A 12944-nucleotide genomic window follows, 5' to 3' on the forward strand; every position below is an offset into this window, starting at 1 on the left:
TTATGGAGCAATGACTGATGGGAAGTCGAATCTTGGGTTGGATCTTGTTTTGATGACTCCCAGTCACAGAAATTCTTAAATTATTTTTTTAATAATATTCTTCTGTCCGCCATTTCATAGGTGTCACAGTTGAGAAAATCCTTCTAATAATTCAGGGAAAATCTCAACTAGAGCCCTGAGAAATAAATTAATCACATACAAACCCAAACAGTTTTGAAACATTTCTGCATGCCCAAAGGCCCCAATTGCAATTAATTTTATCGGTTGGATTGCCAAAATGCCTTGCCTTTTATTTATTAAAAAAAAAACAATGCCTTGTCACCTGCCGCCAAGTCCCTGGTTCCCCAAAATGAAGGAAAATATTGAAACAACAAGCACTTTAATACACACATACGTATGTATGGTGTAAAATTATATATATTATAATTTTAACTTTTAAGTATTTTTACTTGTTACGTGTTTTGAATATTTTATTGTGTATATCTTAACAATGCCTTGTACATATTTTTAATCAAATTTAAAGCTAAAGGATGTTATGCATAGCTAAAGTTAAAGAGAGTTTTTATGAATTTTAGTCACAAGATGATACTAAAATCAATCACAATTCAAATTAATGCTGATCGCATGGAGAGATAAAGAAGGGCAATCCATTTACATTCCTTCTCGTTTCGTCTTTCTCCTTCCGCATTTTCTTCATGTGGTCATCTTCGTTCTATTCTCTTCTTTCATCATGATAAGTCTCCCTTAAGGTACAACATTTTGGTTTCCATTGGATTTATGAATTTTTTTTTGGGTTGCAAATCGGATTTATGATTTAATTGCAAATATGATGGTTTGGTGATTGAAGAACTGCGACTAGCATGATGACTTTCCTTGAAATAATTGTTTCTCTTAATTTATTTCATTCGAATATCTCTTTCTACTCCTCCTGATTTTCTTCCTCTCTCTGCTCTCCCATCTGATTTTAATTTTTTTTTTCAGATCTAAAGCTTGAACCAGTAAACCAACCAGCCTGCCGGTTTTCCCGATTCACACCGGTTCTTGACTGATTTGCTTCATCATGGTTTAATGGCTTGATCCGGACCGGACCAAATGCCGGTTCATGGTCGGTATCATTTCTTTCTTTCCTTAAAAAAAAAAAATCATGATAAGTAAGCATTATTTTGTTCCCCGTTTGGCGCGAAAGGGAAACTAACAAAATTCTTGTCTTCATGAGAAATTAGGCACTCATGAGAATGTGAATGGCGAGACGCGCTATGGTGGAAATCCGTTAAAACACAACGGTCCAAATCGGGAGCTCGTTTCTTGCGCAGCAAGCCATCGCCTCGAGGGGCCGAATCATCTCCAGTGGGGGCTCATGGATCTCAAAAAAGAAATCGCCTTGAACACTCCCCCTGGATCATGAGTTAGCGAATTCAATTATCAACAATGCCAAGTGCAATGCCAATAACAGTCTAAATCCATCGCCTATTCGTCTTACCAGTTGCAGCACACCATAAAATGCATCTATTAATTAATTATTCTGACGCTCTGCACAGAAGTCCACGATAAATGGTTAATTGCACGGCATTTAAAAAAAAATAATTAATTAATAATATATTTTTATACCTGCAGTATTCATTAATCATTATTCAAAATAAGTTATTACGTACGTGCAAACGAAATCATTCACAGGAATACACACAGTGCCTGCAATATATTACTATAGAGTAAAATACACTCATTTTCCAGTTTTGCTAACATCTATGTTGCATGACAAGACGTCACTACTTTCATTTTCAAGGATACAGGACACGATACATTTTTTATAAGTGCAAATATATTAAAAAAATCATAAAAACATTAAAAACATAATTTTAATTTAAAAAATATTCAACCTAACATTATAGTAATATCAGGCAAAACATAATTATTAATTATAATTTTATTTCATACCTTCCTAATTGACTACTACCTATTCTCTGTTAATAGTTTCATATTTAGGGTTTATATGTCAAAAGATTATATCCTTACATTTTTATAATTGAAAAAAATATAATTTTTTGATCTTTCATTATATTTTAAACTTATTTTTTTAAGAAAAATATAATCTGTGACTTCAAAAGAAGATCACTTGAAGAACTATAGACAAGTATCAATATCGGACACGATGCTGATATAGATACATGAGACGGTTTAAAATATCGGTGTTTCATAGGCTCAAATTATAGAGACCTTTTCCTAGTTTTGAAAATTTACACTTTAGTATAATTTTTAACATTGTTATGAATATTCCATTGTATATTTTAAAATACTTAGTTTTTTGTTTGTAATTATGTTAACAATTTTAAAATTGTTAATTTTCCCTTACAATCTAATTTTCTACTCTCTCTTTGAATTTTAAAAACTTAAAATAATCAAGTACGTGGAAATTTAAATAAATAATTTAAATTTTAAAAAATTAATGAAATAAAAATAATAAACATAAAATATATTAAGTAATTTATTATATTAAATCCTTAATTTATTTTTGGCCCCAGAATTCTTATTTCATTGAATTTTTAATTGTTTTTTTGAAATATTATTTTAAGTTCTTAACCGATTTATGTATTCAATGTTTTCAAAATACTAAATAAACACGTTTACAAAATGTAAAAAAATATAATATAAATTTTAAAAGTAACAAAAATACATTAATTTTTTTGGGTAATTTGAATTATTTTTATACATTATTTATACTTAAAGAGGGATGTTTGTGTAAATGAATGTAATTTATTGGTCAAGTAGTAGTTGGATGAATGTACATGAAATCATAAAAAAACACAGAGGAATGTTTGTGTTTTATAGCTATTAATAATAGGAGTGGTTCATATAGATTTTAAAAATAAAAGAGATATACTTGTGATTAAGGTAAAATAGAGGGGAGGTCAAAGTATTATACTCTATATTGTATCTCCGCCCTTTTGCCTCATTTTATAATTAATAAAACTTGAATATTTAATTAATTTAAAATATTTCAATTTATGTGGAATAATTATTCATTTTTAATTAAAGATACTGAAATCATTTTAATTGTATAAACAACTAGTGATTACATAAAATAACTAATTTTCATTGCATAAAATAACAGAGACCAGATTCTGTCTGATCTTCTTAGTCTTATTACTACCATGTCAATAGATAGTTTCTTTTTATTCAAAACTAGCATGAGTCTTCAGTAAAACAACTATAAGAGGGAAATCAAATTAACTAGCTAGATTTATTTTCACAGGTATATATTTATTATTTTAACTTCTGTTATTACTTGGCTCCATTTTCTTGCTCGTTTTGCAAGAAAAATTAACACATTCACAAGTTCAGCTTTTACGATTTTGTCAACTATTAAGCAGCTAGCACATGAGACCCCTTTTAAAATTAGATTTATTTTTCATGAGTACTTTATAAAGAGAAAGCAATCAAAACTAGGTATAAGATATAATTACTTCCAATAACTAACAGTATAAATTAATGCTGTTTTAATCAAAACGGGTGGGGTTTTTTCCTCTACCTTTTCTTTTCTCCACTACCTTTTCACTTTAAATATGAACCGTTGAAATTAAATTTAGATTTTTATAAATTATTAAATCTAAATTTTTAAATTCAGTTTAATAATCTAGATTTGCACTGGTTTCTGTTTGCTGAGGAGAAAATACAACTCTTAATCAAAAGTATGGGATATTGTTCTACAGAAAAAAGTTGTATAAATATTGAAGTCTGGATGTTCTACTCTATTATTATTATTCTTATTATTATTATTAGTTTAGAAAATAAGAAAGAGAGAACAGCAAGAGAACACAAAAAGCAAAACACCCACACATATATACACACAATACACCACATTTTTATTTCGAGTGCCACTTTTTCATCAAGTTCTAGGTACAATAACATTGTAGGCATAGATTTATTGCCATTAATTGATCAACTACAGATATAATCAACACTTAAATCATAACAGAGAGCACGAACGAAGAACAAACTTGAATAAGTAATGGTCTAATAGAAGGATATCCTACGAGTAGAAAGCTACTCGACCGGAGCTTGCGAGCGATGAACTTCAAACTTCAGTGACTTTCTTCTTGTAACGTGCAAATAAATCTATAGCTTTCTTGTCAATGCCCAGCTCAGCTGCCCCCCAATGACCTCTGTCCTCGTCACTCTGCCACACCTTTATCCGCTTCATCGATGCCCTTTCATCGCTATACTGGGAGTAATCTTCTCTCCTGTTGGACTTGAAAATGTTGAAGATCAACGTGAACGAGGATGACGACAATGACTTCCTCTACCTGTTATTTCCCCCCATGATGTTTCTTGTCATCTTGAGTAGTGGTGGGTGAGAGATCGAAGAGTGGTTAACAGACACTTAGGAATTGAAGCACTGTGGCTTCGATGGTTGGAATTTATGGATCCTAAGGTTGACATGCAAGATTCCTCTGTAACGCCCTCCACAATTCGCTGTAAAGAATAATGTGAGTTTGAGAATCTTAGTTAAAGAGGAGCCTTGTATATATGATGCAATATTATATGCCATCTTCCAGGCCTAACCTGAACTTAGCCAACTAAATGTTACCGCTGCCTTCAAATAATAGAATTAGATTCTTTTACGTGTTCGCCAACACATGTGCCACACCATCTACCAACTCCGGTCTATGAATATTGGTCATACCAAATCACTTGAATGATGAATCTGATTCTGCCCTAGCCACTTCCATTAAGCATGCCACAGCAGGTTATAAAATCAACCAAACATTCTAGGCATGTGTGGAACCTCAACATCTCTCAGTTTGGATTCTTGGGAAATGCAATTGTATTTCGCTATACCTAGGGTTTGCCCTAGAATAGTATTATATAGTATATGAGAGTATGATAGCACATACTACTAGAATATTTTAATGAATGCAAAGAATGAAAGAATGAAATAAAGCCCTAACAGAATTATTTAGCAAGCCCAGCCTCGCTAGTCTCATGCTTCTTTATCTTGGGCTTCTTCTTAGGCTGACAATGTGTGACTTGCATTAACTCTTGATAGGCTTCTATATGATGTCTAATATTCCCCCTTAAACAGGATGGGGAAATTGTTGGTCCAAGTTTGCTTCGAAGTGAAAGAAATTTGGATGTTGATAATGGTTTTGTTAAGTAGTTTGCAACTTGATCTTCTGTTTGAACATAACAAATAGCAATCTTTTTCTGCAATACATGATCTCAAATAAAATGAGCATCAATCTCAATGTGCTTGGTTCTAGCATGAAACATAAGATTTGATGCAAGATGAGCAGTACTTACATTGTCACACTAAATGACAGAAGGTCTGGTGATTTGGAGACCAATTTCAGTGATAAGAGACCAAATCTAGTTAAGTTCAGCAGTGGTATTAGCTACAGATCTATATTCTGACTCTGTACTAAAGCGAGCAATAACATGTTGTTTCTTAGATGACCAAGAAACAAGAGAATCACCTAGAAAGATAGTATAAGCACCCATTGAATGTCTGTCATTAGGGCAAGAGGCCTATTCAACATTAAAATAAGCAACAAGAGAAAGGTTATTAGATTTTTTAATGTGCAAACTAAGGTATGGGGTGCCTTGAAGGTAGTGTAATAGTTGTTTAACTGCTTTTCAATGAGATTCAGTAGGTGTTTGCATGAATTGACTCAATTTATTGACACTGAAGCTAATGTCTAGTCTTGTGTGACATAAATATTAAAGAGCTCCTAGTACTTGCCAATAAAAAGTGGCATCATAAAAGAATTGACCATCAAACTTGGAAAGATTTTTACTAGTAGACATTGGAGTGGGTCAAGGCCGAGAGTCATACATATTGCATTTTTATAGAATACTCATAGCATATTTCCCCTGATTCAAGTATAGACCTATCTTGTCCTAAAATATTTTAATACCCAAGAAAAAATGAACATCACCAAGGTCTTTAAGAGTAAACTTGTAATGTAAATGATGAACAAATTTGTTCAAACTATTAGGATTGCTGCCAGTGACAAGAATGTCATCAACATATATCAAGATAAGAAGAATTTGACTCTTGTTTCAATAGAAAAATAAGGTGTCACACCTACTATTTTTAAAACTCCATGAAACAAGAGTATCCTTGAGTTGCTTAAACCAAGCTTGAGGAGCTTGTTTTAGACTATAAAGGGCTTTGGAGAGTTTTCAAACATAAGTAGGATGCTTCAAGTCAACAAATCCAGGAGGCTGAGTCATAAATACATTTTCCTTCACAACACCATTTAAAAATGCATTATTGATGTCAAGTTGTCTGATGGGCTAGTTAAAATGCACAGCAAGGGACAAGACAACACGCACAGTACAAGGTTTAATGACAGGACTAAATTTTTTTAAAAAATCTATCCTTGGTTCTTGATGAAAGCCCTTGGCTATTAACCTTACTTTATATTGTTGTAGAGCACCAGATGAATCAAACTTGGGCTTGAACACCCATTTACAGTCTACAACATTATCATATGACTGTGGAGGAACCAAGGACCAAGTTTGGTTATGTTGTAGAGCAGTATATTCCTTTTTCATTGCAGCAAACCAATTTAGAGATTTAAGAGCTTGTTGAATAATTGCTGGTTCTAGCTCAACACGTGGATATGACAATTCACCAACACCAATATATGGTTCTTTTATTTTAAAAACTCTTGCCTTGCCATGAGTAATTATATGATGGGTATTTAGCTGAGATGATGGAGCAACTATAGAAGTTTCTGAAGAGTGATTTGTAGGAAAAGAAGGCTGTGAGTTTGTTAGTGAAATTAAGCTACAAGACTATCAGGATGAATAAATTTTTACTTCAGTATTATGCATAGTAGTCCCTTCATCAGTATTGATAACAGAACAAGTTTGAGAATGTTCAACAGATTCACTCTCGACAGGATACTGAGGAAGCTGTATTCTATCAATATGTGTGGCTGAGACAATTGAGTTGTAATTACTGGGTGAAGATGAGTGAAGGAAAGAACCTGAAAAGGGAAAGGAATGTTCATTAAATACAACATGTTGAGAAATATATATCCTCTCTTTGGCATTCATGCACCTATAACCCTTGTGTGAGCCATTGTAACCTATAAACACACATTTTTCACTATGAAATTGTAGCTTGTTCTTGTTATAAGGTCTTAAACAAGGATAACAACTACAACCAAATATCTTTAAAGTATCAATGTCTAGCTGTTTGTGAAACAACAATTTGAAAGGAGATTTGTTGTTGAAAATTGGTGTTGGTAATCGATTAATCACATATGCAGTACTTGAGAAAGCTGCCCACCAATATCTCAGAGGCATCTGTGCCTGTGCAAGCATGCTTAAACCCATATCAACCACATGTCTATGTTTTCTTTCAACTCTACAATTTTGTTGTGAGGTATGAGGATAAGAGAGTTGGAGAACTATACCATTCTTATTTAGCAAAATGGTAAAATTATGAAACTCACCACTTGAATCACATCGAAGCACTTTAATTTTATAATCAAACTGCCTTTCAACTATATTTTTAAAGTGTTTAAAAGCACTTAAGGCTTCATGCTTAAAGCGTAAGGGATACAACCATGCGTGTCTACTATATTCATCAACAAAACATATGTAGTATTTATAACCATAAGAAGAAGTAAATGGAGTTGGACCCTATAAGTTAGAATGAATTAATTCAAGAGGTGCCATAGCACAAGAGGTAGAATGAGTGAAATGTAATAAAAAGAAGCTTTGGTTGCTGATTAATTTTAAACAATCTTACACATCGCATCTTATCCAGTAGTACCTGATGAGTTCTTAAGTCCTTCACAGTACAACCAGTAAAAGAAAAAGAAATTATCACATCATTATTATCAAGCAAACCTGATAGGCTAAGTAAATTCTTCTTGCTAGAAGGAACCACAAGGACATCTTTCAAAGATATTGAAGACTTTTGATTAATATCAATGAGTCCATTAACAATTTTCTTAATAGAAAGTTTAGACCCAATACCATGACCAAATTTACCTGAATCAACATGAGCAGAAGTACCTTTATCATGATCATAGTTAGTTATATGGTGAGTGGCTCCACTATCAAGGTACCAAGCAGGGTCACAACTAGTTTGAGCACTAGCAAGGTAAGCTTTAAGGTTTGAAAGTTTTTCCTTTTGAGCAACGCTGATGAAATTTTTATCATAATGATGCCAACAGTCCCTAACTTCATGACCAAACTTATGAGAGAGTTGACACTCTATCTTGTCTCATTTGCTTCCTCTACTAGTATTACATCCTCGGCCACTTCTACCACAATGACCTCATTGACCGATGAAGTTCTTTCCTCTCCATGAAAATCTAGAACCAGAGGAGCCATCAATTTTAAAAGCAAGATTAGCAAAAGCATTACCTAACTCTCTAACAGAGTTTCGATAAACTGAGTCTAAACGACTCTCATAAGTAAGAAGTTTAACTTACATTTTGCTCCAAGTGAGGTGTTTTTTGTCATTCAACTGAACCACAATGGGCGTGTATTCTGAGTCAAGACCAGCAAGAGTTTGTAGTATAAGGTCCTCTTCAGTCAAAGGACTACCAACCAAAAGAAGCTAATCAAAGAGGGTTTTCATCTTAATAATGTACTCCTCCATCGTCTGAGCACCTTTGTGAGCACGTTGTAGATCACCCTTAAGTTGAATGACCTTAGATTTCATCTGAATGCCAGCTTGTTCTTGAACACACTTTTAAATTTATGCAGAGGTGCGGCAATGCAACATTTGAAGTTGCATTTCAGAAGACATAATGCTTAGAATCTAACCATATAAAAGTTGGTCTGTGGCGAGCTAATCTTCATAGTCAGGATTAATAGTGAGATTTTCACCCTCAAACATGTACTCTTGAGGGCACAGCTTTATCCCTAAAATAAAGCTGTCAAGTCTATAAGCTCGAAGAATAGAGAAGACAAGAGAATGCTATAAAAGAAAGTTGTTCCTATCTAACTTGATGAAACTGATTTGATTAAGATTGTTCAATAATGGAACAGTTTTGTTAGTGGTGCCAGGTATAACAGGAGATAAGTGAAAGGTCTGAATCATCACGGTATAGTTGGAGCCACTATCAAAAGTGTTAATACTAAAAAATAGATTGGGAGTGAAGCTGCTGTTTGGTCCAAAAAGGTTTGATGAAGGTTTAAAAGAAAGAATAAATCTAGTGGAAGAAGCTGAGATGAATAATGAGGGTGAGACGGTGGAGGAAATAAGTGATGAAGATAAAAGTAGAGTAGGTATGGTGACAACAATAGATGAGGTTAAAGAGGCTGATGAGTGGGACTCCATTGTTGGCTCTGATACCAAGTTTGGATTCATAAAAAATGCAATTGTATTTTGCTATCTAGGATTTGCCCTAAAATAATATTACATAGTATATGGGAGTGTGACAGCACACACTACTAGAATATTTTAATGAATATAAAGAATAAAAGAATGAAATAAAGCCTTAATAGAATTATTTAGCAAGCCCAGCCTTGTTGGTCTCATGCTTCTTCATCTTGGGCTTCTTCTTAGGCTGACAATGTGTGATTTACGTTAACTCTTGATGAGCTTCTATATGATGTCCAATACTCTCTAGCTCCATTGTTTCACAGGCTAGGCAAGCTCCACGTGTCTTCTATATTTATGACTTGTACTGGCAAGCTGTTAACTATATTGCTAGCTTTTCTTCCTCTCTGGCTTAAAAAAATTCCTACCGCTATTAGCATTGTTCATATATATATACATATATATATATTTATATATTATATTATGTACACAACATTATTTTTCAAAATCTATGGGGAAGGGAAAAGGATAATGTTAAATAGAAAATTCTAAATTTGGAATTTTGATAACCTATGCCGTTAATGTAACATCCTAAAACTTTAAATCTGGAAAAGTGGATTAATTAAGGGATAAATTAGTTAAAAATATAAGTAATTTATTTAATTATGTTTTTAGATGGCTAATTAGATTTTTGGGTCATATTTAGCTCTAAATTGAGATAGGATAAAAGTCGGATTAAGTCGGGAAGCATCGGGAGGAGAAAAATTAATTTGTTGCTCGCTGCGTCGTGAGCCACGGCTTGCGTGGCATGCGTTGTAGTGTACGGCATAACAGGCAACTTAAAATTTTGGGAATCATCAGAAATGGATAATTTTTAGGGTGGAAAACCTAGAGCACGAAGGAGGCAACTTTGGACACTACTAGGGCATCAATTTAGGAGGATTTTAAAGATGATTTAAGCCTTCAAACTCTTGGGTAAGTTTTCTACCCTTCTCCTCTACCTTTTCATCTCATTTTCCATGGGATTTGGAAGAGTGAGAATTTGGTCTGATTGGATTAAGCCATGAGTTAATGTTTTAAAGGTTTTTATTTACTCTAAAGGTTTAATTTAGGTTTATTGACCTTGGATATGTGGTAATAGAAAGCTACTTTCTTGTTTGGTGAATTTTGGATCAAGCCCTAACTTGATCATAGGGTGTTGAAGTGTGATAAGTTGAGATATTAAGTTTTATATTGTGATAGAGTCAGAAAGAGGCTTAAAGAGATTGTGTGAGCAAATTGTAATCTTAACAAGCCTCTTTGTTGAGAATATGAGTGAGAAGTGGGAGAATTGGGAGGTTATTGGTAGCTAATAGTGCTTGTATTAATTGAAAATTAATATATAGTACTTGTTGTTATAGATTGTGGCATGGGAAGACTTACCTTGACACAAGAAGAAATTAAGTACCACGAGTAACCCTTTTAGTAACAAAAGGGTTAGATAACTAGATAATTTGCATTGTTTATTACCTTGTATAAGTTATTCTCAAGTTTCTTTTCTATGATTTGTTGAGTATATATGTATAAATTCTTTAGAGGTTAACTATTTTAGAAAATGAGTAGAGTATTGGTTTGTGAAATTCTATATTTTTGAAGTAAATGGTAAGATTTTGTTATATTGGTTTGGAAAGTTGTTTATGCATGGTCAAGTAAAGATATGTAATGAAATGTGGCATATTAGAGGGTGGGAGGTCACTCTAGTAGAGATAGTAAAAATTAAGTCCATATAGTATTGCTGGCACCTCGGGACACCAGGTGCAGCACTTACTCTCCTTAGTGCCCGAAAATGGGTGCGGTGTTAGAGACTTACTCTCCTTAGTACCCAAAAGGGTACGGAGTTAGAGACTATGCTCCTTAGCATTCGTAGGATGCGGTGTTGGAGTAATGACACCCCAATTACTTGTAATAGGAGAAAACGGTAGTTCAGAAGTGGTTTAGGACACCTTGGCCGGGTAGTCATACCATAGATGGTGAGCTTGGGGACTATACATGTAATTTAGTTCTGTAAAATAGCCTACTAGTTTGGTCGGGAGTATTGGAGAACCGGATGGTTAGGAATCATGCATGCAAATTTGTGGTGATCTTATATGATGTGATCATGTTACTTATTTTAATGCTTGTTTATAATTTGACTTATTAATCAATAATGTAAATTATCTTAGTTACTGAGATTTTTATCTCACCTCGTGGTCAACATTTTACAGGTGCTGTCAGTGAGATTGAGCCAGGGAGGGAATCGGGCAAGGGCTAGCATATCTGCTACACTCTTTGTAAAGCCCAATTTTAGTTTGAGTGGTGTACATAAATTTGTTATATGATATTATATGTTGCCAACTAGGAATGCATATCATTTTAATTGGTTGCACTTGTTTCATACTATATTATTGTGTATTTTAATCCAATATTGTATATGAGGTGAATATGTGGTAATTTTTGTGGTGATGGGCTAAAATGCTAATACAAGTGTAAGAAATATTTTATCTATATAGTGACAATGTATTGGTAGTGTATTATGTGGCAATAGAGGCCAAATAGTGCTTATAGTGTTAATTTGGTATTTTGGCCATATTGGGCAAAATGACCATTGAGTGGCCAAATTTTATGTTTGATATGTTTTTATATGTTTGATTGATTACTCAAGTGTATTTTAGTCTATTAGACTTGGTTTAAACCTCACGATGGGTTAATGGTATAAGTTATAAGTTTTAGGTACTTGGATGGTTGAAAATTTCTTTGGAAAACTGACTTTTACATCTGAATATTTAAAATTCTCACACGGTGTTGGATCGAAACGAAATTATATCATTAGTTAGCTTATTGAATAAGCTTCGCGTGGGCACTTGAATCACTCTAATCGGACATCGGATGTGAAAATGGGACCCGTTTGAAATTCATCCAGAAAAGCTATCATGACAACATTGCTGTCATGGACAAGTGCACCGCGGCACATTTCGAGCAAGCTGTGGTGCACGGTACAGTGAGAAAACTTATCTTTCTGTGCCACATTCTGCAACGCACGGACCATGAGCCGCAGCGCATGGACTAAAATACTCAAAAATAACATTTTTGACCCTGTTTTGAAGTGGTTTGCTTCCCAAAACTTTTTCATGCTTCCAATGCCTATTTAAAACATTAAGTTTGAGCTCAAACTATCAATTTAAAGGGATTTTTATGAGATCCCAAATATTCCTCAATTATTTTTAAAAGATTATTAGTTTTAACCATTATATATATAATGTGAGATTATGAGCAAATCCTTACTCCTAATTATGATTGTTTGTTATGATTGTATGGTGAATTTTGGTAATGTCAAGGTGGACATTACAGTTAGCTTTAACCATTAAATATTGACTATACATACCATGTGTCTGGCTTTACTTACGTGGACTAATAAAGAGACAAAAATATCCACGAAATTATTGATCAGGAACAAAAATACCTATAACATTATTAGAGTTGGTATAAAAGTGACTAATAATTCATCAAATTTCTTAAATGTTGACTGTTTAGGGGACCCTTAAGAAAAAGTTGATGATTTTTTTTGCTAATGTAGATAAAAAATATTCCTATGTGAATTTTTATAGAGGTTAATTGATCATTATATGAGTACTCATAA

Source organism: Prosopis cineraria, unplaced genomic scaffold (genome assembly GCF_029017545.1).
Source record: "Prosopis cineraria cultivar Desert tree isolate PC_DT_omini unplaced genomic scaffold, ASM2901754v1 PC1, whole genome shotgun sequence".
Classification (NCBI taxonomy): Eukaryota; Viridiplantae; Streptophyta; class Magnoliopsida; order Fabales; family Fabaceae; genus Prosopis; species Prosopis cineraria.